The sequence below is a fragment of the Sebastes umbrosus genome, chromosome 12 (assembly GCF_015220745.1).
Source record: "Sebastes umbrosus isolate fSebUmb1 chromosome 12, fSebUmb1.pri, whole genome shotgun sequence".
In the NCBI taxonomy this organism is placed as follows: domain Eukaryota; kingdom Metazoa; phylum Chordata; class Actinopteri; order Perciformes; family Sebastidae; genus Sebastes; species Sebastes umbrosus.
The window spans coordinates 5,579,564-5,600,317 of record NC_051280.1 but is presented as its reverse complement, the minus strand read 5'-3'; the positions used below and the strand labels follow the sequence as shown (position 1 = coordinate 5,600,317).

General features: G+C 41.5%; 12 non-coding genes across 12 annotated transcripts; all 12 read right to left on the bottom strand.

The window, feature by feature from the left end:
* Positions 1–13,876: 13,876 nt before the first annotated feature.
* On the bottom strand, positions 13,877–13,949 carry trnat-ugu. The gene has a single exon. It is a non-coding gene; the product is annotated as a tRNA-Thr (tRNA).
* Positions 13,950–14,185: 236 nt separating this feature from the next.
* trnat-ugu lies at positions 14,186–14,259 on the bottom strand. The gene has a single exon. It is a non-coding gene; the product is annotated as a tRNA-Thr (tRNA).
* Positions 14,260–14,971: 712 nt separating this feature from the next.
* trnag-ucc lies at positions 14,972–15,043 on the bottom strand. Its single transcript has one exon. It is a non-coding gene; the product is annotated as a tRNA-Gly (tRNA).
* Positions 15,044–15,346: 303 nt separating this feature from the next.
* Positions 15,347–15,428, bottom strand: trnas-aga. Its single transcript has one exon. It is a non-coding gene; the product is annotated as a tRNA-Ser (tRNA).
* A 497-nt stretch (positions 15,429–15,925) lies between these two features.
* trnad-guc lies at positions 15,926–15,997 on the bottom strand. The gene has a single exon. It is a non-coding gene; the product is annotated as a tRNA-Asp (tRNA).
* Positions 15,998–16,323: 326 nt separating this feature from the next.
* On the bottom strand, positions 16,324–16,394 carry trnaa-ugc. The gene has a single exon. It is a non-coding gene; the product is annotated as a tRNA-Ala (tRNA).
* Positions 16,395–17,313: 919 nt separating this feature from the next.
* trnag-ucc lies at positions 17,314–17,385 on the bottom strand. The gene has a single exon. It is a non-coding gene; the product is annotated as a tRNA-Gly (tRNA).
* A 303-nt stretch (positions 17,386–17,688) lies between these two features.
* trnas-aga lies at positions 17,689–17,770 on the bottom strand. Its single transcript has one exon. It is a non-coding gene; the product is annotated as a tRNA-Ser (tRNA).
* Positions 17,771–18,267: 497 nt separating this feature from the next.
* Positions 18,268–18,339, bottom strand: trnad-guc. Its single transcript has one exon. It is a non-coding gene; the product is annotated as a tRNA-Asp (tRNA).
* Positions 18,340–18,666: 327 nt separating this feature from the next.
* trnaa-ugc lies at positions 18,667–18,737 on the bottom strand. The gene has a single exon. It is a non-coding gene; the product is annotated as a tRNA-Ala (tRNA).
* Positions 18,738–19,672: 935 nt separating this feature from the next.
* On the bottom strand, positions 19,673–19,744 carry trnag-ucc. The gene has a single exon. It is a non-coding gene; the product is annotated as a tRNA-Gly (tRNA).
* A 294-nt stretch (positions 19,745–20,038) lies between these two features.
* Positions 20,039–20,120, bottom strand: trnas-aga. Its single transcript has one exon. It is a non-coding gene; the product is annotated as a tRNA-Ser (tRNA).
* Positions 20,121–20,754: the final 634 nt, after the last annotated feature.

Below are 20,754 nucleotides of genomic sequence, written 5' to 3'. Positions count from 1 at the left end.
AGACATCTGTGCATTTCTTTCAGAACAAAGGTCCAGGGGACAGCTGTTGTCATGGATACTGTTGACCTCCGAAGACTGTCTGTCGTTCACCTCACCAGCAAACTTCATTGGCCTGCTGGACGCTCGTTCATACCCTTGTTGCTGCGCTTGCCATCGATGGACAGCATTCACTCATTCATCCAAAGATGTCGGTCACCTCTGTCGTTCGGTGTGACCACATGTTGACAATTTTGAGGTCGTTAAAATTCTTAAAGTCTTCTCCCTGGCACTTGTGTTCGACCGGCATCACCGTTCCTCAAGGTGCAAGCTTACCATTTTTCAGCTCTGTGCATGTATACTGTATATGTATATGTATATATATACATATATTTATATATATCCTTACTTCTATGTTACTTCTAAGTATACAAATGACAGAAAATGCTCCTTCAAAATAAAATACTTTATTCATATTCAATGAAATGTAAATATGAATTGAGTACACATGATGCACAAAGTAGCAGAGCCATAACTGTTATGTTAATTGTCCAGATCATGTCCTCCAAAGAAGTAAAGGGTTTCTTTTTGTATAATGAAGTTGTGTCAGCTGGTAATGTAGGCTCTCAGGTCACAGTGGTTATCCTGGTGCGTCTTCCTGTGGATACTGAGACTTTCCTGATACTGCTTCTCATCTGTGTGGAGAATCTGGTGATTCCAGGAATACCTCATCAAACAGGAGCTTCAGCACCGAGCATCAAGTCACTCAGATGACCTGTAAAACATGACAGATCTTTGCCATCCCAGCAAAGAAAAAAAACACTAAAGAAAACAAAACTCACTTTCCTTGCTGTTCTATATATCGCCAACTGGTGTTCATAAATAACGCCGCAAATGGCAGTTGCGTCTGTGAAAGCAGCTCCATGCGCCTCTACATGTGTGACTTAACAGTTTCATAATGAACCAAAAATGTTTACACTTTTCCACAGATGGGCTGGCTGGCCATAGACCTATATACATAGAAGCCATATTGACTCCTGGATCCTATGCCCACATGGGCGCCATATTGGACCGGGCAAGACTGTCCTGTAACCCTATACAAGTGAACGGTGGAGCTGCCATTTTTCTGGATAAAAACAAGATAATATCTACATTTTTCAACCAATTTCAACAAGTCGTTATTATATTAAAAGGGGTTTATGAACTATGAGGAGTAGAAAAATAAAGTTTTGTTTTCAGTTACTTATAATCTGGATAGTTGAGCTATAATCGCTGCTAGACGCTCAGGAGACGAGTGTGTACCGAGGCTGACATGAAATGAATTACTTGCGTGATTGAAAATATCTAATTTATCATAAGGAATTGTTAAAACCCAAGTAACCCAAGAGTAACGTTAAATTAATGTTACAATTTCTTTTTGTTTTCCCAAAGATTTTGTTGAAAAACTGTTAAATACGTTAACGTCACTGCTTCCGGTTCATGGTAATTATTAAAAAGTAGTTTCTGCCACTCATTACTTCATCATTATCTTACAATTACTTATCCTTTCTGTGTCCCCCCAAGTAAAGTTATACATAACACTGTTTACTTTGCAGGACTTTGATCTGCCTCAGAAGCAACAGAGTTGAAGGCCTTATTTCAAAGGATATAATCAAGGCTTGTATTACATAGTCCTCAACAAAACTGTTTTCTTTTGCATAGGCCACAACTGACATCCTGGTGAGGTTGGAGGGCTTTCGAAGGTTCAAGGCAAAAATCCTTTGAATGATTGTGTTAACTTGGCGTGGTTGTTTTTGTTGTTTTGTTAAAAGGTATACTTTGCAGGCTTTCCTTAAAAAAACAACAACATATAGACATACAAAAGTGATCCCTCTCAATCACGACTTATGACCCACTTGAAGACTGTAATAAAGAAATAGACAGGACATGAAATAAATGTATTCTCTGTAATTCTAACATTATTTGAACTGTTGTGTCTTTTTATAGTGTGAAACTGATTAAAGGGGCATTTGGTGCGCATCACTGTAAAAAGTAATGGGTACCTCATCTGCCGGAGCAGGAACTTCCAAGCTTGAAATCCCAATGGAGTGTGGCCCAGTATGCAAACAGGTAATCTGGAAGGAAAGAGTATGCTTCACTCAGTAAGCAGTCATTATTTTTCATTTTGCAAGTTAGAACCATGGTCCATGACTCAGAACTACTAAGTAAGGGATAATGTACAGCGAGCCGGTCATTGTTGTGAAAGAATTCCCGATGGGGCGATGCTGCACCCCGACGCGAAGCAGAATCCCCTGAAGGGCATTCTTTCACAGCAATGACCCGCTCGCTGTACATTATCCCGCTTATTACCCGGCCACTTACTTAAGAAATCAATAATTTGACACAAACACTGCCGCCAGAGTCGGACATCAGTGCTGCGCCCATAGCAACAGTCTATTATACATAGCAACGGTCTGCGATACATAGCAACGGTCTGTTATACGTAGCAACGGTCTGCTATAGATAGCAACGGTCTGCTATACGTAGCAACGGTCTGCCATACATAGCAACGGTCTGTTATACATAGCAACGGTCTGCGATACATAGCAACGGTCTGTTATACATAGCAACGGTCTGTTATAAATAGCAACAGTCTGCGATACATAGCAACGGTCTGCGATACATAGCAACGGTCTGTTATACATAGCAACGGTCTGTTATAAATAGCAACAGTCTGCGATACATAGCAACGGTCTGCTATACATAGCAACGTCTGCGATACATAGCAACAGTCTGCTATACATAGCAATGGTCTGCTATACATAGCAACGGTCTATTATATGTAGCAACGGTCTGCTGTAGAGAAATTACAGACTGCAGAACACTGTGATTGGCCAATCAGAATTGAGTATCCAACACAGCCCTGTAATAAAGCTGGATAGAGTGACACTTGCCTGACATTCTGAGGGAGCTTGATTGTCACAGTTTACAGTATAATAAGTCTAATACCTCACTTTTACATAGAGGTAATTTTACAAACTTTAATATGATGTCCCTGGACAAACATGTAAATTAATCCCACGTAAATATTGCTAGCTAAATAAATAGTTGTTTATTTAAGCCCAATTCCACATCCATGGGGCAGTTCATTATATTTACTGTAATTATTCTCAGATTCAACCCACAACCATTAGGCTAACCTACATACGTTGTTTGCAGGTTTACACTTAACTAATGTCAACACTACCACTGGTTATTAAACCTAACATTGATCATGTATTTACGTTGGTACATTGGTGACAATTAACGGTTATATAGAGAAGATCTGATTAGGTTGTGAACATAGCTAATGTTAAGTCAACTGTTAGCTGACAGAGAACGCCTGACCTGAGCTTCTAGCTAACCAGATACACCTTGCATTTTAAACATGTATAATATTGACTCAGCTAATGGAAGTAAGGGAAGCTTTGCCGATTTTCAACCAGCCCTGTGTCATCATAGTGTGTGCACATTAACGGTGTTTGGGCTCCGTGTACGTTCAGGCAGATCTGTTTTTTTCCATTTGGCGTCCCTCCGTGTTGCCAGCGCCCGCTCATTTTCAGGTGTTGTGTAGCTAAGACCGCCGGGACTTTGGCTGGCGGATGGGCGGTGAGCTCCGGGCACTGGCAACACGGGGCTTCCGTTTGTCTGCACAACAGTTCCCTTTGACTGTTAGCTAACTAGTTATTTTAAATGTTTGAAATACACGGTGTCTCGGGTTCCAAGCTAATTAGAAGTTCTCTGTAAGGAGATATCGTTAGCTAGAATTAACACTGGCAAACCAACAGGAGAAAGGGAAATTCTGATAACTTTAATACTAGCTATAGTAGCTAAGCTAAATTTCACTGGTCCATCAATTAATGATGCAAATGTACTCAAACTCAAATGTCATATATATCATATTATTAAATAAAGTATTTTCATGATTACCTTCTGTCGCCCACTCTTTGATATTTTTCCGGCCCTCCCATCCCCCACCCCAAGTCGCAAAGCTATGACATCAGAACCCACGTGATGGGTTAGTTGTGATGATGGTCCTGGAGCAGACCAGCAGACCTCAGAGTTTTTAGTCATATCCCACAAGTGCTTTATTCTATCATTGGATCAATGGCATATAAATACAGTGCAGAATCAAGCTAGATTGTAAATACATAGCTAGCAAATTTATAGAAACGAATTAGATCAATCTATAATCTATAATACTTATCATTTAATTTATTGTAATCTTTTGTTTATTTATTGTTCTCTATAAAATATACTCATCAGAATTGTAGATAAAAAACACGAGTTTTTAATGCCTTTTGACATATATTTAATTTCTACTGCTTTATTATATTTTGTTAAGTTGATTGGAATTCTACCAGTTTATTGATTTTAAATGACATTATTTGATTTGGATAAAATACTGATTGTTGCCATATATTGTACATTGTTCTAAGCCAGATGTGTTGTCAGTTAATCCCCTTTTGTTCTAATTTATTGAATAAATAGAATAAAACCATCTTCCCACTTTTACTAAAATATGTTCATCCTGTGTCTGGTGTGATTCGTGGGTGCCACAAAATCACTGCAGTCTTAGTGATGAAAAAAGCCTTAAAAAGCCCAGCAGGGCATCTAATTTATATATTATTTACAACATGATAGGTTTCCTCACTGCACATACGTTTAGTATGACAACACAATAAAAACACAATCCATAAAGGAAGAAAGTTAACCTCATATTTGAAAACAGATTTTTTTAATAATAATATACAATCAGAAATAACAAATTATAACAAAATTTATACAAACATCATCAGGAACAAAGAACAAAGAACAAAGAACAAAGAACAAAGAACAAAGAACGAAGAAAATTGAATGCATATAATAATTCTTATGAACAACTCCCACACACACACACAAAAACTCCCTTCCTAGTCCTCTTCCCTTATCACATCTCTAAACAAAGAAATAATTTCCCCCATCCCTGTCATATCGAAATTTTTAATTGAGAAGTCTTGGTCCCTACATTTGGGGCACCTCTCTTCGTTTGTAGCCCACTGGGAGACACGGGTCCTGCAGCCAATAAGGCTGCGGCAGCAGGACGTGGCAACCGGGTTCCTCATCACATCTGCGAGATTCATAATAATTGTAGATTAGAACAACAATTTGATCAGTATCTTCAAGTCAATGTCCTTCTCAATCCTGTTAAATTTAGTAAAATAGAGCTCTTTACATGGTCCACAGAGAAAACAGAAAATCAATGTTTTATCAAACCCACTCAAACTTACTAAACAAAATCACACAAGGCCTGTGTCTATATTCTAACTTGCTTACATTTTGAAGTCCAATAGAATTGATATTAGAGCCACAATTTTTCTCACAAGTATGGTATTTGGGTGTATTGTATTTCATACGAATGAAAAACATCTTTAAAAATCATATATTTTGGAGAATGTATGTGAAAAAGTCCTAGTACAGAGCTACTAGATAATGGTGTAATTGGTTGAATCTTGTAAACTAACAAAATGAGCAAAATGGTACATTTCTCACATAAGCACATCACACATATAGATGTGCATCTATAGGCCTAGAATGGGTTTGTGTTTGGATGCTTTTGTAAAGTCTTAATTTAAAGACCAAAGCAATCGACAACTGTGGGAACATATGGAAAGCCTGCTATGCAGATCAACACTGAGGTACAAAGTACAGACTTAAAGTGACATTTGCCAGCCAGAACTAGCATAATGATTTGATATATGTTGAATATTTAATTAAGTGAATTCATATGAGAGCTCACACAAATTCCACCGTTTCATTCTGGGATCTCAATATTTGTTTGAGCTTCTACACTCAAATGAGCTTCATTTTAGATTAATGCTTACATGTCTTAACCCGAAACTGTAGCTCATTATTTGGGTGTAAAAGATCAAACAAATATTGTACGAGTCCATAAAGTGAACCTATTGTGTATGTAGAAACACTGTCATGATCACAGTTCTGGGTGTGCTAACTATTTCCTCTTGTTTCTGGAGAAAACACTTCTTTCTTGTTTCTTGCTACAGGAGACAGTAGTAGATGTTTACTAGTATTGTTTCAACTGTCGAAGAAAGTGGTGGGCTGTCGGCGTATGTATAGGAGGACGCAAGCATTGTGGCCTCCTTCCTTCCCGTTGAGAACTGGGAGATTGTTCATTCACAGTCTATTATCAACCTACAAAAACTGTTAACAGTGTGTTTTAAAACAGTATTTATGCAATAGATTTTACATGTAGCTTACAAACCTCTGCAAATTATGCACTTGAAAGTGGCCTTGACAGAGGCGATCTGTGCCTCTGTCAAGGCCACAGTAGCAGCCCGGTTGCGGGCGAACTGGCCGAGTTCCCGCAGTGCCTGACCAATTGCAGGCAGCTCCCCTGCTGCCTCCACCAGGTTCTCCACATTTTCCCTCACGTCCTCCTCAAAGAGACTAGGGATACAAGGAAATTTAAAAAATTAAAAAAGTTAATTAAGACAATATGCCCTTGACTCTACAAATTTCACTTACGAATAAGTCATGAGTAGAAAACCAAACATCCACTGTATTTTGATTACTGGCTTGAAGTTTGAATATACAATTTATTTAAAGGATAAGTTTAACTTATTTTAGGCTATTTACATGGTTCACATCTTTTACTTATTTGAATCAAGACAAATCTACCATTAAAAAAACAGGGGAACTGTTAAAAAGCCTGTCCATGTCCCCCACAGGTTTACAGTGATGAGAGCTTCTTCTATCTCAGTTCTAATAAGTAGTAGAAAAAGAATGGTGAATCTGCAAAGAAACAGGAAGATTTTTACTGATTGTGCTAATTTATCAAATTTAGCATTGATTCCTTGCCAGCCAAACCATGTCCCAAAAAATAATAATAATGCTTCTAGCACATTAAAGCTAGCCCTGTTAAACGTCAGGTCTTTGGCAGGAAAAAGTTTTTTAATCAATGATTTTATTATTGAGCACAAGCTTGATTTTATGTTTTTAACTGAAACTTGGTTAGACCAAAATAACAGTGCAGCTGTTCTTATCGAGTCAACTCCTCCCAACTTTAGTTTTATGAGCGAAGCTAGAATGCATAAGAAAGGAGGTGGAGTTGCCATATTGTTTAATGATTCTCTCCAATGCAAACAGATATCTTATGGACATTTTGCTTCTTTTGAATATGTCGCTCTTCAGCTGAACTCCTCTTCTCGAGCTTTGTTTCTCAATATCTACAGGCCACCTAAATACTGTGCAAACTTTTTTGATGATTTTACTGAACTGCTGTCTGTAATTTGTGTTGACTTTGACTGTGTAGTCATTGTTGGTGATTTTAACATCCATGTTGACAACCAACAGGACAGAGGGGCCAAAGAACTGTGTCAGGTTCTTGATAACTATGGAATGAGTCAGCATGTGACAGAGCCCACACACAATAGGGGACACACTTTGGACTTAATCATATCAAAGGGCCTGAACATTTCCAAGGTTGTAGTGATGGATGTTGCTCTGTCTGATCATTCATGTGTATTCTTTGAGAGTACTCTTCCTGTGCACAGGAATGATAAGACAGAGGTAATCACAAAAAGGTATATCACTGAAAATACCAGTGATCAATTTGTTCAGGCTTTCTCTTCCACACCCACCCTCCCCTGGACCTCTGTCAATGAGCTTGTAGATAATTTCAATTCTAAAATGACAAATGTTATTGATACCATTGCACCCACCACGGTGAAGATTGTCTCTGGTAAGAAAAAATCTCCATGGAGAAATACCATGTTGGTAAGAAATGAAAAAAGAGAGTGTCGAAAAGCTGAACGCCAGTGGAGGAAAACAAATCTACAAGTTCATTATGACATCTATAAAGAGAGACTTTGCATTTATAATTCAGAACTGAAAAATGCAAGGCGGTCCTTCTTCTCTGACATCATCACCAAAAACAATAACAATGCACGTGCCCTGTTTGCTACTGTCGACAGGCTAACAAACCCTCCTGTGTCAGTAGCCTCTGAACTTTTATCCTCCAGGGCCTGCAATGAATTTGCTTCCTTTTTTACAGAAAAAATTCACAAAATCAGACAAGCAGTCACTTCCTCCATAGCAGGTACAGGATGTTTGTTTCCCCTGCGTCCACTTAAACCTGGTGCAAATACCATGACACAGTTTTATCCAATAAATCAGACATACCTGGAGGAAATCATACAACATCTAAAATCCTCCTCATGCTGCCTTGACATTCTGCCAACAGGCCTTTTCAAAAAAGTATCAGATTGTATGGTCTCAGAGCTTTTACAGATTGTTAATGCATCTCTTGTTTCAGGAGTGTTCCCACAGGCCCTGAAAACTGCTGTCATCAAACCACTCCTCAAAAAGAACAATCTGGACTCATCAATAGTAAATAATTACAGACCGATATCAAATCTTCCATTCTTGTCTAAAATAATTGAAAAAACAGTTTTTCAAAAATTAAATAGCTTTCTGGCACTAAACAACTCTTTTGATGTCTTCCAGTCAGGTTTTCGACGAAACCACAGCACTGAGACTGCTCTTGTTAAGGTCTTCAATGACATCCGATTGAACACAGACAGTGGTAGAACTACGGTTTTAGTTTTACTGGATCTCAGTGCTGCATTCGACACGGTTGACCATAATATATTACTAGACCGACTGGAAAACTGGGTGGGTATTTCTGGCATAGCACTCAGCTGGTTTAAATCCTACCTAAAAGACAGGGACTTCTTTGTGTCTATAGGTAATTGCAAATCTGAGCTGAACAAAATCACATGCGGAGTTCCCCAAGGCTCCATCTTGGGGCCTCTTTTGTTTAACATCTACATGCTCCCACTGGGTCAGATTTTTGAGAACAACAAAATAAATTACCATAACTATGCAGACGACACACAAATTTACATAACTCTATCACCAGGAGACTACAGTCCAATACAAGCACTGAGTGAGTGCATTGAACAAGTCAATAACTGGATGTGCCAGAATTTTCTTCAGCTGAACAAAGACAAAACTGAGGTTGTAGTTTTTGGAGCCAAAAAAGAAAGATTAAAGGTTAGTGCTCACCTACAATCTGTGATGTTAAAAAGCTCAGACCAAGCCAGAAACCTTGGTGTAGTCATGGACTCAGACCTGAGCTTTAACAGCCATATTAAGACAATTACAAAGACAGCCTTCTATCACCTGAAGAATATAAGAAGAATTAGAGGACTGATGTCTCAGCAGGATTTGGAAAAACTAGTACATGCATTTATCTTCAGCCGACTTGACTACTGTAACGGCGTCTTTACCGGTCTTCCTAAAAAATCGATCAGACAGCTGCAGCTGATTCAGAACGCTGCTGCTAGAGTCCTCACTAAGACCAAGAAAGTGGATCACATCAGTCCAGTTCTGAAGTCTCTACACTGGCTGCCTGTCTCTCAGAGAATTGATTTCAAAATACTGCTGCTGGTTTACAAAGCACTAAATGGTTTAGGGCCAAAATACATTTCTGATCTTCTGCTGTGTTATGAACCATCCAGACCTCTCAGGTCATCTGGATCAGGTCTGCTTAGTGTCCCCAGAGTCAGAACTAAACATGCAGAAGCAGCATTCAGTTTTTATGCACCAAATATCTGGAACAAGCTCCCAGAAACCTGCAGGACCGCTCCAACTCTCACTTCTTTTAAAACAAAGCTTAAAACTTTCCTGTTTGCGGGTGCCTTTCATTCTGACACTGCACTATAACTTTTACTCTTTTGAGTTTTATGCAATTTTAGCTTCTATCCTAGCTTTTATTTTTAGCTTGTTTTTATTTTCTAATCTTTAATGTTTTAATGTTTTTATGTTTTTATAACTGTTTTAATTATTTCTTAATGTTCTTTTGCATTTTGTCGCAATGTTCTTGAATGTTTCTGTAAAGCACTTTGAATTGCCCTGTTGTTGAAATGTGCTATACAAATAAAGCTGCCTTGCCTTGCCTTGCCTTACAGCAATACAGCGTCTTAATGACGTCTAATCATCCATAACTCCTCTAATAAATTATCATCTTGGTTAATGTCACAGCATGTGATTTGCTCTGAGTGTTATCATGTTCAGTGTCGCTGTTAGGGTATAGTCTAGATTACTTTTAAGTGAATCTCTGTTTCTTTGTTTTCTGTGTGTGGACTTAATTACTTTGTGCTTGACCACCTCATGTCAGTTCTAGTAGCAGCTAAGGCTAATATTGTGCATTGAAAGGTTAGGGCTACTTGGTTTAGTCAATTAAGTTGATATATTAACAACTTTTGATTAACCAACTCTTGTTGATGAATACCGTATTTTAATTTATTATTATTATTATTTTTATTATTATAGCTTATCCCTATTCCGTATCTTATATTGATATTCCTAATTGTACTCTGCTTTTATTTCTTATACACCCAAAACACCAACTCATATCCACATACAAACACAAGGAAATACATAGTCTACACACAAAATGTGCAGCAATTACGTAATAATGCCCTTTGTGAGCAAGATATCTTTTCTCTGGACCCTGACTCTTCAAGTCAAGTCCATATCTGCTGTCTCAACCAGCTACATTGTGGGATGTTCTAACCCTCAGTTTCAGTTACAAGTTTTAGGTTTTCATCCATATCTGTCAAACACAAAAATCTTCTCAACTTTCTTGTCCAACACAAATACTAGATTGGTCATCATTAGAAGGTTTCCAGTGAGGTCTCTTAACTTTGTATAATCACTCAGTTGGGTGGGGCTGATAAGGGCTCAGTGGACAACTCAGGCACTTTGCAACTACAGTACATTTTCAGATCAGTAAGCAAGGCATGCAGCATAAATTTGGGAGACCCTAATGTGGGTGAAGTCACTCATAAAGGCCTGTAATGGCCGGGAAGGGTTTGAACCATATGCATTTGGACATCTTGCGTCTATGGCGTACATTTGCCAACATAGTGAGACCTCCCCATTCAAATACAGTGGATGTTTATCTATGTATTTTTGATAATCTGTTTGTTGTCTGATATTTGGGGGGGTTACAGTCTGTTGTTTTTTGTCTTAAGCTGTTTACATGTTTCTTTAATGCCTAACAGAAAATGTTTGTGATGTTTATTCATTTTGGATAAACGGAATACTTATTACCTTGTCCTCCTCCTCTTCCTCCTCTGAATTTCTTCATACTGGCTATTTTCAATAGCCAGTATTCTGCGTGCATTTTGCTTCCAGAAAGAAATGCCTACAGAAAAGATAAAAAAACAAAATGTATTGATATTTGATTTCCAAGAGACATCTTAAGCCTGTACAGGTGCTGGCACCTACAGAGAATCTGTGTTTGATTTCTTTACCAGTATAACAACCTTGTTACATCTCTCAACCATATCCCAAAATAGAAGACTGTTTAAGTCCATTATTATCCTTATGATTTTGTCATTAAATCAAATCAAAACATTTACTAAAAGTTTGTAATTGCTATATGAATGTCAGGGGCTGTCAGTCCTTGCACTCAGAGCTCAGCCTATTAACTTGCGAGTTTTTAAGTTAACACCTAACCCCCCCATCCCTCTGATCATTTTCATTAACTGTTAGAAAAATAATTGAACCCTGAATTAAGATTCAAATCCCTCAACAAAAAAAGAAAACTTTCAAAACTGCAAAGCATTCAGCTAAGCCACAGGAATTGACAAACTTTGTAAATACTATAACGTACCAGTTGTCCAGCTGGAGTCCACCAATTTGTGTCCATGTGCATCGCACAGGACAATGTCCTCCTCCGTCCGCAATTCAGCTTTGACCTTAGCCGTCATGAGGGGGACGGTTGCCTCTTGCTGGCTAAACTCTACAAAGAGTGTTGCCCCATCAACTAGGAGGTTTCCCCTCTCCACCCTTCCGATTAGTATGTTCCTTTCAAGACAGAGAAAAAGACAGGGGGATGGGGTGGATAGAGAGAGAGAAAGAGAGATATTTCCAAGTGAAGAGTTTGTACAAATCAAAAATCAACAACAATTCCTCTCTTATTTATTTAAGCAGGAAATGCTAATATTTTGTGAATTAGGTGTCATTAATCATCTGTAAATTCACTGTTTTGACAATAATACTTTTGTTAATCGTCTGGCTGCACATCCAGACATATTTTGCACATTGTTTCTCTGCATGATATCAGTCTGGAAAGGCTTTTCTTCAAACAGGAAAGACTTGTAATGAAATCATTTAAACGGGAGCAGCACAAATGTGCATTTAAACTTGTTCTTTGGTATTTACTGGTTGGTCATTTAATAAACAAGCGATTCACACCCTTGTAATAACTCTTTTCTAGTCATTTACTTTTTTAATATTAACTTGTTTCATGCCTTGTGAACAGTCGCGCTGCTCGTGGGGGTGGAGGTCCAGAATGACCAAGAGATGCTGCAGGCCTCTTGCGGGTACTGCTGCAAAGATAAATCGACTATCAACTATTATATATTATTACTATATTATAACTATTTTGAAAATCGATCAATCACTTAGTTAGTTTTTAAGAATAAAGTAAAAATTCTCTGATTTCAGCTTCTTAAATGTGAATATTTTCTGGTTTCTTTACTCCTCTACTGAATAGCTGTTAAATGATGAACAGAAAAAGACATTTGAGGATGTCATCTTGGGCTTTGATCACCATTTTATATTTTATTTTTCATTTCATAGAATAAAATAAAATATTTGTAAGTTGCAGCCCTACTTTCAGGTGCCTAAGATGCAGGGCCCTCCTCCCCGCAGACCTCATATTGGCTGCCTACGTTTATACGGTCAACGTAGCCAGTGGGGCCGGGCAGCACGACATCCCCTCCGTCAGCCACAAAATAAATTGTGGATGGAATCAGCTGAAAGAGGGGTTGAAACAGGGATGAAAATATTTTTTAAGGTTTGTCATTTTTCATGTATTTACTTTCTGTCTTTCTCAGTCTCACACTCACTCTCACACACACACATCTCACACCTGGTCCCACTCCTGAACTAACTTTACTCTCCTTCACTCCGATACACACAGACCTGACGGACTGACTTTGCTCTGGCTTGGCAGATTCAGACTACAGGATATTTTTGACGGTTACAATGGTCACTATGTCAGGTTAGACGATTGAGAGTCATAAATTCTTGTCGTGACTTGGCCGCGACAGATGACAGACTACACGTCGGTCCCGTTCTGACAATACACACTCTCCCGGCACCGCCGTCTTAATATACGGGTTTACCGGGGCTCAAGCCCCCGGGCCTGACCATGTAATGGGGCCCACGACGCTCCAAGGGAGAACAATAAAATCATAATTCACAGGGAGAAGAGAAAGCGGGCGCGCAACAGGACGCTCTGTGCGCAAAGACGCAACGGCGGCGTTTTTTTTTACTAATAAGCAGCTGGTAGAAGACGCTACCCTCCCCGTCGGGGAATACTGTCCACTATACTAACGAGGACTGCTTCATCCCTGTTTTTGGCACGTCAATGGACAGGTGGCGCTGTTCCAGTGTATACAGGGAATATACAGAGATATGGAATGAGCCCGTAGGTGTGAATGTGAGTGTGAATGGTTGTCTGTCTCTAGTGTCCGCCCTGTGATAGTCTGCCGATCTGTCCAGGGTGTACCCCGCCTACCTTTACCATTTATCCATTACCTTGACACATTTCTCCATCCTTGCCTCAGGTGGGAATGGAACCCACGACCTTCAGCTCTGCAGCAAAAACACAGGAGCAGAATCCACGTGACCTCTCAAACCATAACTTCCAGACTGTAGTACTAAAGCACCTCCTCTTGTTGGTGTTCATTCCGTTCTCTCTTCCATTGTTTCCAAATGAGACAATGTTTTTCCAGAAAAAAGTCACATCATGTCCTGAAGAACTCTTCTCCTTTCAAAAGTCCACAGACTGCTGTTCTGTGTGAAGCACTGTTGGGGTTTGAACCCAAAATCTCCTGTTTACAAGACAGGCATTTTAACCACTAAGCCACAGCGCCACTGTTTCTTGCTGTCTTCTTCTCTCACATCAAAGCTGCATTCATATCTAAAATGTAAAAAAGAGTTCAACACTGGAGCTCTCTGTTTCCTCATCACAACAGTCAACTTTTAACCGAAACCAGTCTTTCTCTAAACTTAACTACCGATTTTTCCAGCCTAAACTAAACCCCTTGATATTGAGGTGGCAGAGATAAACATGACAGACTTCATTTAAGAGTTCATTTCTGCAACAGTCAAGCACTGCTGGGATTTGAACCCAGGATCTCCTGTTTACAAGACAGGCACTTTAACCAACTAAGCCATAGCACCTCCTCCAGTTGTTGCTCCCTATTGCACAAACACAACAAACTAGTAAACATGGACGTAACCTATCCTGGATTTTAAACACTTAAAAACTCGGTGTTGCAAATGTATTTTTTCTGGCCAATTAAGCATGTTGAATCGGTGGTGCCGCCCGTCGGTGAGAGAAATAACTCTCACTGGCGGTTCAGCCTTTGGTTCAGCTTAAACAAATCAGTGCACTAAAAGAGAAAAGGACGTGAGGAAGGCAAGCCAACTAGGAGAGTCAAGAGGAAAAACACAGGGGGCTCTTCCCATTTTTCTTCTTGATCTCACCTGATCATTCCAATACACGGATATTTTCACAACGACATGGCCATCTGGAGTAAAGCTATGTGGTCAGCAACTGCTTTATTTTATGTCCGTATCATAATAAAGGCTTGTATATCCGCCGTCCTCGGTCTTCCGGTTTCCCTTTTTGAATGACAAGCACACACTACCGCGACCTGCTGAGTTATTTCATCTCAGGCAGGCACAGAACGTACGTGCTAACTGGCCGTCGGCTGTAGTCTTTGCGGTGTGTTCAAGTGCAACTTGTCGGCCAAAACAAAGGTGACGCGAGGCGACGGCTTTCGTTGCCGCTGGATTTTTGATGTCGGCTTGGTGTGTCCCCAGCTTTACTGCTTATTTTCTAACAACAATACCAAACAACAGTATACTGCCAGTGGAAGAAGAGAAGGACTGCGATGGCTGGGAATCGAACCCAGGTCAACTGCTTGGAAGGCAGCTATGCTCACCACTATACCACCATCGCTTCTCAAAAAAGGTCTTCCCGCCAAATTCGCCAATATTTCTGGGCATCGAGACTGAAGCGAGCCCTGCATTTAAAAAATGCATGGGACTGTCACCTCTACTTACTTATTTTTGATATTGTATCAAAATTGGGTTTGATTGAAGGCCAATCTTAAGGCCCACACACAATCTAGTCTACTCAATCAACAATTACTGTCAAAGAATCACTTTGTTTGCTTTGATACTGATGTTTTTTTCTAAGTTGCACCTAGTTTCCAAGTAACCAAGTATCATTGGTGGGCTCCCGCTGTCGAAAAGTGTCTTTCGTTGTCGGCAGGATTCGAACCTGCGCGGGGAGACCCCAATGGATTTCTAGTCCATCGCCTTAACCACTCGGCCACGACAACCTGTAAAACAAACGTAAATACCAATTTGCAAAAATGTTCTGAACTTTCCCAATTGCTGAGAAGAACAACTTGTACTTGTTCAGTTAAACGTCCACTTGCTTTTCTTGCCTTTGTGATAGTCGGTGCATTCTTTGCTTTGCGCTATCAGTGCTTGATCTTTTCAGTTCTCCTTATAGCTAGTTCGCACTGCACAAATTTCGCCCTGATTTTCCGCTTCCCTTTCCGCCGCTCGACAATATCCTCAGTCAGGGTCAGCAGTTCTCCTCCCCTGCTGAACGAAGCCTGAGCCAAACCCTGCTCTCCTTTCCTGAGTCGTCTAACAGTTTGACAGAACTTCCACGATGCCAAAGGAAAGTCCTTCTCCGTAGCCTCCCGGAAATCGACATATGGTATGAATATCACATTTCATGGACTAATTGTGAATTCTGCATTCTGCTGTGAAGTAACAACTTTTGTCTTTCTTGGTGAATAATAAGCAGCTGGTAGAAGACGCTAGCCTCCCCGTCGGGGAATCGAACCCCGGTCTTCCGCGTGACAAGCGGAGATACTGTCCACTATACTAACGAGGACTGCTTCATCCCTGCTTTTGGCACGTCAACCAAGAGGCGAGCCGAGAGGCTTGCCGATGCCTCGCAGACACATTCCAGATATGTAGCATGCTAAATATCTAGACCCGTCGGGGACTCCTGCCAGAAGCTACAGCCAATGAGAGCGCAAGACACGGGTTGAGGGGAAATCTGGGTCACAGTAGGAACTTACTGCATGTCAAAACAGCAAGTTTCGCAGTATAGATATGGGATGACTTTGAAAGTCTTGTAGTGTGAACATAGCTATCCACATACTGACGTGCCCTACTCCCCAAGAGTCTCCCTTTTATTGTGGTAATAATAGCTATTGGAGATGCCGGGATTGAACCCGGGGCCTCATACATGCAAAGCATGCGCTCTACCACTGAGCTACATCCCCCGTGGTTTTTGGGAATGTTTGACAATTTATTCCAGACACCTGAATAAAAGAAGAAATCTGACTAAAACACTTACGGTTAATCTGGTACGCTGCTTTAAAACCTGCGAAATGCAACTGCGATGGCCGTAAATCAAACCGGGTAGAGTGCTTGCACGACTATACCAGCAATCACAGTGGAAAAGTAGGACATATGCTGCCTTAAGGCCCTGGCACACCGAGCCGTCGGCCGGCCGTCGATGAGCGTCCGTCGGACTGTTTTTTCCGGTGTGTCCCGCACACTCTAGTCGACTCTAGTCTGCCCGCGTTGGAGGTTTTTTCGGCCAATTAAGCATGTTGAATCGGTGGTGCCGCCCGTCGGTGAGAGAAATCACTCTCATTGGCAGTTCAGCCTTTGGTTCAGCTTAAACAAATCAGTGCACTAGAAGAGAAAAGGACGTGAGGGAAAGCAAGCCAACGAGGAAAGTCAAGAGGAAAAACACAGAGGGCTCTTCCCATTTTTCTTCTTGATCTCACCTGATCATTCCAATACACGGATATTTTCACAACGACATGGCCATCTGGAATACAGCTATGTGGTCGGCAACTGCTTTATTTTATGTCCGTATCATAATAAAGGCTTGTATATCCGCCGTCCTCGGTCTTCCGGTTTCCCTTTTTGAATGACAAGCACACACTACCGCGACCTGCTGAGTTATTTCATCTCAGGCAGGCACAGAACGTACGTGCTAACTGGCCGTCGGCTGTAGTCTTTGCGGTGTGTTCAAGTGCAACTTGTCGGCCAAAACAAAGGTGACGCGAGGCGACGGCTTTCGTTGCCGCTGGATTTTTGATGTCGGCTTGGTGTGTCCCCAGCTTTACTGCTTATTTTCTAACAACAATACCAAACAACAGTATACTGCCAGTGGAAGAAGAGAAGGACTGCGATGGCTGGGAATCGAACCCAGGTCAACTGCTTGGAAGGCAGCTATGCTCACCACTATACCACCATCGCTTCTCAAAAAAGGTCTTCCCGCCAAATTCGCCAATATTTCTGGGCATCGAGACTGAAGCGAGCCCTGCATTTAAAAAATGCATGGGACTGTCACCTCTACTTACTTATTTTTGATATTGTATCAAAATTGGGTTTGATTGAAGGCCAATCTTAAGGCCCACACACAATCTAGTCTACTCAATCAACAATTACTGTCAAAGAATCACTTTGTTTGCTTTGATACTGATGTTTTTTTCTAAGTTGCACCTAGTTTCCAAGTAACCAAGTATCATTGGTGGGCTCCCGCTGTCGAAAAGTGTCTTTCGTTGTCGGCAGGATTCGAACCTGCGCGGGGAGACCCCAATGGATTTCTAGTCCATCGCCTTAACCACTCGGCCACGACAACCTGTAAAACAAACGTAAATACCAATTTGCAAAAATGTTCTGAACTTTCCCAATTGCTGAGAAGAACAACTTGTACTTGTTCAGTTAAACGTCCACTTGCTTTTCTTGCCTTTGTGATAGTCGGTGCATTCTTTGCTTTGCGCTATCAGTGCTTGATCTTTTCAGTTCTCCTTATAGCTAGTTCGCACTGCACAAATTTCGCCCTGATTTTCCGCTTCCCTTTCCGCCGCTCGACAATATCCTCAGTCAGGGTCAGCAGTTCTCCTCCCCTGCTGAACGAAGCCTGAGCCAAACCCTGCTCTCCTTTCCTGAGTCGTCTAACAGTTTGACAGAACTTCCACGATGCCAAAGGAAAGTCCTTCTCCGTAGCCTCCCGGAAATCGACATATGGTATGAATATCACATTTCATGGACTAATTGCGAATTCTCCATTCTGCTGTGAAGTAACAACTTTTGTCTTTCTTGGTGAATAATAAGCAGCTGGTAGAAGACGCTAGCCTCCCCGTCGGGGAATCGAACCCCGGTCTTCCGCGTGACAAGCAGAGATACTGTCCACTATACTAACGAGGACTGCTTCATCCCTGCTTTTGGCACGTCAACCAAGAGGCGAGCCGAGAGGCTTGCCGATGCCTCGCAGACACATTCCAGATATCTAGCATGCTAAATATCTAGACCCGTCGGGGACTCCTGCCAGAAGCTACAGCCAATGAGAGCGCAAGACACGGGTTGAGGGGAAATCTGGGGTCACAGTAGGAACTTACTGCATGTCAAAACAGCAAGTTTCGCAGTATAGATATGGGATGACTTTGAAAGTCTTGTAGTGTGAACATAGCTATCCACATACTGACGTGCCCTACTCCCCAAGAGTCTCCCTTTTATTGTGGTAATAATAGCTATTGGAGATGCCGGGATTGAACCCGGGGCCTCATACATGCAAAGCATGCGCTCTACCACTGAGCTACATCCCCCGTGGTTTTTGGGAATGTTTGACAATTTATTCCAGACACCTGAATAAAAGAAGAAATCTGACTAAAACACTTACGGTTAATCTGGTACGCTGCTTTAAAACCTGCGAAATGCAACTGCGATGGCCGTAAATCAAACCGGGTAGAGTGCTTGCACGACTATACCAGCAATCACAGTGGAAAAGTAGGACATATGCTGCCTTAAGGCCCTGGCACACCGAGCCGTCGGCCGGCCGTCGATGAGCGTCCGTCGGACTGTTTTTTCCGGTGTGTCCCGCACACTCTAGTCGACTCTAGTCTGCCCGCGTTGGAGGTTTTTCGGCCAATTAAGCATGTTGAATCGGTGGTGCCGCCCGTCGGTGAGAGAAATCACTCTCATTGGCAGTTCAGCCTTTGGTTCAGCTTAAACAAATCAGTGCACTAGAAGAGAAAAGGACGTGAGGGAAAGCAAGCCAACGAGGAAAGTCAAGAGGAAAAACACAGAGGGCTCTTCCCATTTTTCTTCTTGATCTCACCTGATCATTCCAATACACGGATATTTTCACAACGACATGGCCATCTGGAATACAGCTATGTGGTCGGCAACTGCTTTATTTTATGTCCGTATCATAATAAAGGCTTGTATATCCGCCGTCCTCGGTCTTCCGGTTTCCCTTTTTGAATGACAAGCACACACTACCGCGACCTGCTGGTAGGGAGAGTTATTTCATCTCAGGCAGGCACAGAACGTACGTGCTAACTGGCCGTCGGCTGTAGTCTTTGCGGTGTGTTCAAGTGCAACTTGTCGGCCAAAACAAAGGTGACGCGAGGCGACGCAACAGGCGGCTTTCGTTGCCGCTGGATTTTTGATGTCGGCTTGGTGTGTCCCCAGCTTTACTGCTTACTTTCTAACAACAATACCAAACAACAGTATACTGACAGTGGAAGAAGAGAAGAACTGCGATGGCTGGGAATCGAACCCAGGTCAACTGCTTGGAAGGCAGCTATGCTCACCACTATACCACCATCGCTTCGCAAAAAAGGTCTTCCCGCCAAATTCGCCAATTTTTCTGGGCATCGAGACTGAAGCGAGCCCTGCATTTAAAAAATGCATGGAACTGTCCCCTCTACTTGCTTATTTTTGATATTGTATCAAAATTGGGTTTGATTGAAGGCCAATCTTAAGGCCCACACACAATCTAGTCTACTCAATCAACAATTACTGTCAAAGAATCACTTTGTTACTGATGTTTTTTTCTAAGTTGCACCTAGTTTCCAAGTAACCAAGTATCATTGGTGGGCTCCCGCTGTCAAAAAGTGTCTTTCGTTGTCGGCAGGATTCGAACCTGCGCGGGGAGACCCCAATGGATTTCTAGTCCATCGCCTTAACCACTCAGCCACGACAACCTGTAAAACAATGGTTAATACCAATTTGCAAAAATGTTCTGAACTTTCCCAATTGCTGAGAAGAACAGGGCATATCAATGTAACGTACTTGTTCAGTTAAACGTCCACTTGCTTTTCTTGCCTTTGTGATAGTCGGTGCATTCTTTGCTTTGCGCTATCAGTGCCTGATCTTTTCAGTTCTCCTTATAGCTAGTTTGCACTGCACAAATTTCAACCTGATGTTCCGCTCCACTTTCCGCCGCATGACAATATCCTCAGTCAGGGTCAGCAGTTCTCCTCCCCTGCTGAACGAAGCCTGAGCCAAACCCTGTTCTCCCTTCCTGAGTCGTCTAACAGTTTGCCAGAACTTCCACGATGCCAAAGGAAAGTCCTTCTCCGTAGCCTCCCGGAAATCGACATATGGTATGAATATCACATTTCATGGTAACTAATTGTGAATTCTCCATTCTGCTGTGAAGTAACAACTGCTGTTGCTTTAGAACTTTTGTCTTTCTTGGTGAATAATAAGCAGCTGGTAGAAGACGCTACCCTCCCAGTCGGGGAATCAAACCCCAGTCTTCCGCGTGACAAGCGGAGATACTGTCCACTATACTAACGAGGACTGCTTCATCCCTGCTTTTGGCACGTCAATGGA